This window comes from Octodon degus, unplaced genomic scaffold (assembly GCF_000260255.1).
Source record: "Octodon degus isolate 3935 unplaced genomic scaffold, OctDeg1.0 scaffold00052, whole genome shotgun sequence".
In the NCBI taxonomy this organism is placed as follows: Eukaryota; Metazoa; Chordata; class Mammalia; order Rodentia; family Octodontidae; genus Octodon; species Octodon degus.
In genome coordinates, this window is record NW_004524628.1 from 5703551 (window position 1) to 5709015 (window position 5465).

At 42.6% G+C, this 5465-nt stretch overlaps 1 long non-coding RNA gene across 1 annotated transcript; it reads right to left on the minus strand.

Moving 5' to 3' along the window:
• Position 1: 1 nt before the first annotated feature.
• LOC111817245 lies at positions 2-5465 on the minus strand. Its single transcript, XR_002821487.1, has 4 exons — positions 5426-5465; positions 3196-3311; positions 1519-1620; positions 2-89 (listed from the first exon to the last, which is right to left on the minus strand). It is a non-coding gene; the product is annotated as an uncharacterized LOC111817245 (long non-coding RNA).

The following is a 5465-nucleotide window of genomic DNA, read 5'->3' on the forward strand; positions in this document are numbered from 1 at the left end:
TGTCCCATTAAGGTATTCTTTAAAAAGTGACTCATAACCAAAACCTGTTGCATTCTCTTCTATCTTAATTTGTTTGTGATATTTTCCATCTATAAAACACAAACTTTAGTTATAATCAGTGACCACTTTTTAAAATATTTTATTCTTTAAATAGCAATTAATTGGGATCAGTTCTAAATTAATTTTTTAACTTATAACCCAAGTTAAAGAGTGGCTGTCACAGGATCAACAGGATAATTCCACTGTTTTCATCAATTCAAAATGAGTACTTACTGAACAAGTTATCTGAGATTATCCATTTTTAAGGAAATATACGAATCCCAACAGTAGTTCCTAATGTGCATGGCTTTGCACTTTATACTTTGCTTAAAAGTCAGTGGTCTGGCTCCTCTTCTGGGACAGCACTTGGAGGCACTCAGGATGGTCTAACAATTGACATATATAGTAGGCTTTCCTGCAATACAGGCTCTTAGAAATCTAGGCTGTCCCCAAGCCCTGATAACAGAAATGTGTGCTTTTTATATCAAGAAAGTTGGGAAAGCACCACAATCCGTGTGTTTGGGATGTGGTCAGGCAGTCGGAGGGGCTTGTTCTGGGAGACCCACAGTTCTTAGTAGATTGTCTAAAACACTGAGTAAACATGTTGGGCCACAGTAAGGACAGAGAGGAGGAACAGCTGGAGGCCAGGCCCTAGTATGTGCAGTGGCAGCACCTTTGGCCACAGAAAGGAGCAACAGTGCACACCCTAAATAAGGTGGCAATGGCAATGGCAATGGCAATGTAGATGTTCAGAACCTGGAAGCTTATGAATAGGAAACTAATCACACAAAGGGAACAACACATACCTACCTCACCCCTGGTCACTAGGGACATTCAGCTATTAGAATGCTTCGATTCCCAATAGCATCTGAGAGAAGTCCCACGAGTTTCTTTAGCTACTTTAATGACTTTAGTCTGTTCGTAAAGGGAAATACACATAAAATGCAGGATCCACATGTAGCAGTCCTCTGCAGCAGTTCTTCAACTGGGTCCACAAAGCTTCTACAAATTCCTTAAAAATGGCAAAGTCCTATAGTGTGTAGAGCTCCCATGGAATGTGCAAAGGGGTGTCTGACCCCACCCCCTAACAAAGAAAAAGTGAGTAACTCTTGTATAGAGGGAGAAGACATGCACAATAAATCCATAAGACCCAGGCACAACTAGCTCAAACCACACAGAGCTCTATAGGAAGCCAGAAATACTTGGCGAATGGAGAGTCACAGCAGCCTATGGATATATTTTCTGTCTTTGTTGGTGGTGCTGGGATCAATCTCAGGGCCCAATGCATGTTATGCAAATGCCCAACCACGGAGCCACATCCCCTTTCCCTTTGGACATGTGTTTTTATTTTTTATTGGTGGAACCAGGGATTGAACTCAGGCCCTGGTGCTTGCCAGGCAAGCACTTACTCTACTGAGCCATCTCCCCGGCCCCTGGACATGTGTTTTTAAAACAGCCTTTTTTTTTTTTTTTTTTTACCTTCTTTTACTTGATCCAAGTATTTCTTTATGTCTTCTGCTCTATCCATGTAGTGAGTAATTTTTTCTCTGAGGTAACATCTCTTAGTATGATCTTGGATGCCTATAAAATTTAAAAACAATCATATTCTCAAGTTTCAAAATAGTTTTTTTAGTTAGTTCAAGCATTCTTTCTGGTTTCCCTCATTTTCTATCTTTTCAGCATGGTTTGCCTCAGTCCTAAAATACACAGGTGCCGAGCTCACACTCTCTGATAGAGGGAAGTCACTTCTAAATGAAGCATGTGATGCACCTTTGTTTAGGAATGGGGGCTCTGCTCCTACATTACCTCTGGGGCACCACGTCTGGTAGGGTGAGAAAGGTCTGCAACATGTCAAACCCTTAAAAAGGTCCAGGTTAAATAGTGGTTAACAACAAAGGACCTAGAGTCTGACTGCTTCATGTAAAACCTGCCTTTCCACTTTTAGCTAAGTGAGTTTGGCCCTTTATTCAACCTCTTTGTATCTCCGACTTTAACATGAAAACAGTGATAGTACTTTAGTGTGGCTGAGATGGCTTTAAAAGAGCCTGCCTGGAGCGTAGGAAATAAATGTTGCTTGTCAACATCATTATCATCCACATAATTCTTCCCATATACCTCACCTGAGCTCCTTTAGAGCCATCCTTTAGTATCGTTGTTCTTACTCTTGGGGTTGTTTGTTTGTTTGTTTGTTTGCGGAACCAGGGATTGAACTCAGGCCCTTGCGCTTGCCAGGGAAGCGCTTATTCCACTGAGCCATCTCCCAGGCCCCCAGAATCCTTGTTCTTAACCTCTGCTGTTACTTGGCTACTACCCCTAAACATGTCCTTTCTCATCCCTTTCTGGCCAAGACAAAACCCAAGATCCACCTTCCCTCGTCCTTTCTGTGCTTTTAGATTTTCCACAAAGTGTGAGTTTCTTTTACCTTCACTGACATCCTTTTGGATGTCCATTTGATTTAACTACTTGCCACTGGGTCTTTAGAAATGAAAGATTTGTAAGGGCCCTTAAAACTAAGATTATTAGTGACTACACTTAACCATACTGAACTTTTTTTTTTGGGGGGGGGTAAAATAGCACAATGTTAGCTGAATTTCTTTTAAAAAAAAACAACAACAAAGTATCAACAGTAGCTTTGCTGGGACAAGGGACAAGGGACCAGCACCAGGGCAGGGACACACTTTGTACTTGGAACATACGTATGTTCAAAAAAAAAAAAAAAAATACACACACACACACACATATATTTGGTACAGGGCCTCATTACACAGCTCGGATTCATAGTGATCCTCCTGTTTTCAGCCTCCCCAGCACTTGAACCATTCTTTAACAGTGACGTTTTTTGGTGTTTTTTTTTTTTGTTGTTGTTGTTGTTGTTTTTTTTGGTACTGGGACTCAAACTCAGGACCTCAAGCTTGCAGGGCAGGTACTCTGCCACTGAGCTATATCACTGGCCAAATAGTGACATTTTCTAACCATGTATATGTGTTATTTTTAATCTCTTAAAACCACAATTGAGGTTCTTTTCAAAAAACTTAAATTCCAAAATAATGATGCCTGTATGTAAATATTCCCTTCTGCAGAGTCAGCTCCAATATACGAACAGTAAAAGTTCAAAAGCAGCATTTTAGTACCATATAAAAACACAAGTTTAGGCACCTTATCAAAGGACAATGTTTAGGAACACTGGAGATGAGGTCGTTGCGTCTGCTGCCACACCTGTTTAGGGCTCTACTGGTCTCTGCTCCCACTTCACAATGGTCTCTCTCTGGATCCTAAACAAAGAAATCACGAGCTGACCCACAGCAACAGTTCCTTCAGCTGAGGGACTTCACTCAGTAGCATTCCAAGCAATTACTTAGGACTGCCAAATGGCACTGCTTTGGCACTTCCTGCATAGGTGGGGTTTACACAACTGGCTTCCTGGTGACATATTTAGATGACAACTCGCTTTACCTTCACTGCAATGAAAACCATGGCTGTGGCACAACAGTCTGACTTGAAGCCAGGAGTTTTAAAAAAGCTGATCTGATCAGAACTTGCTGTTTGGTTAACAGAAAATCAAAGCAAAGACACAGCAGGCTACCAGAGCAGGTGAAGTGAGGCGGCGATACCTTGGAAGTCCATGATCCACAGGTTAACTGGAATGGGAAAAGGCAATACAGTCAGCTTTCCATGGATGGTGACAGTGTGGTAAGCATGAATTCATCAGTGTCTGCTATTAACCAGAAAACCTGTCTTCATACGTGAAGCCTTTATGATAGTAATTTTTGCACTGACCAGGCTGGCCTTGTGGCAGACAACGAATGTCCCTGGTCTGCAGTTTCCAACATCCACTCTGCCTGAGAGACCAGCAAGGGGCTCTCTAATGGCCATCTGTGGCACAGGAGACAGACACACTGCCTGTCACAGGTCTTCCTGCTGACCTCCAGCTCAGCTGTCTTCCTTCAAGGCCTACGATTTCAGATCCCCTTCATTCCTTTCCTCCCCTTTCCACCTTCTTTTACCCTTCTCTTTCTTTTTCTCCTTGTCTCTTCTTCCTCTGCCAGGCAAATATGTCTCTCTAGAGTGATAGGAGCATACCTGTCTTGACTGACCAAAAAGTGCTCGGTCTCCCAGGCACAGCTCCCGCAAAGCATGAACAGAGCCTGGTCTGATGCCACGACGAACCTCTGCCCATCCTAGTTGGCACTGAACAGGATGCCTACCATAGGCTCCTGATTTCCTGTCTCCTCTGTGGGGCTCCCCCATGTGGTGACATCCTAAGAATCTTCCCCTTCTTTGTCATTTTCAGGATGTTCTTGGGCTTGTCTGGGTCTGTCTTTGAGAAGTTAACAGGTAATGAGGGTCTCTTGTGGTCTGATTTCTTCCTCCTGTGTCATCATCTTTGTCCCACTGTTCCAGGAGATGTGTCAGGTCCACATCATTGTCGTAGCCAGTGTCTTCCTCCTTTTGTAGAGTTCGGGTGGCCTCCTTGGGCACCCAGGTCAAAGCAGGAGCAGGGCACCCACCTGGAGCCCACCGTCTTCACCACGAAACCTTTTTATTTCTGATTTCTGAAGTTCCACTTTTTACTCCAATGCTTCTGGCAAACATCACCAACTTTCTCCCCACATTTAACATTTTCTTGCTTAAATCTGCACTGCACTTATCTCTACTGATACTTATTTCTTGTATCAGAATAGGTTGCATCCTGGGTCTTAACACGTCTCTATAACCCCCCTGGGACTTGTGATTCTCCTGCTTTTGATCCCTTACAGGAGTGTTCCACCTGACCCACACCTCCCTGGCTGTTCTGGGGACCTGATGTACAGTCATCAAGGCCTTTCACTTTGGTTGTGGCTTGACCACCTGCCAGCAGCAGAAAGTGAAAAGAGAACTACTTGTCTTCATTATAGAATCAGACAGAATACCATCAACTCCCGCTTTATAGAACAATGTAAAGAATGAAACAAGATCACACATTTTTGTTTTCTCAGTTTCTAGAGATAAATGTAGAGCCTCAGGCAAGAACTCTACCACTGAATTATATGCCCAGTCTCAACTGTTTTTGATTTCAACTTTGTTTTTTGTTCTTAATTTGGGTTTTTTGGGCAGAATGCTCAAGTAAAATTAAATTACAAGCATTACAATATTTCTTTCCAAAACAGTTAAGTCTACATCTCTAAAAATTAAGGGTAGTTTTGGAGGCAAAAATATTACTCCATATTGACTTTCCTAATCCACCAATGTCTTAGTGATTAAGGTTTATATATATACTGCATATGAGTAAGTCTATTAAACCTCTTAAATATCTGTAATAGACCCTCCCCTTTCATAATGACATTACTCTGTTACAGCTATGTAGAAGAAACCTGTCCAGCTATCCCCCGCACCGCTCACCGCTCACCTTTCCGAACCTGCAGGAGCAGATCAATCCCCTCTTGGTA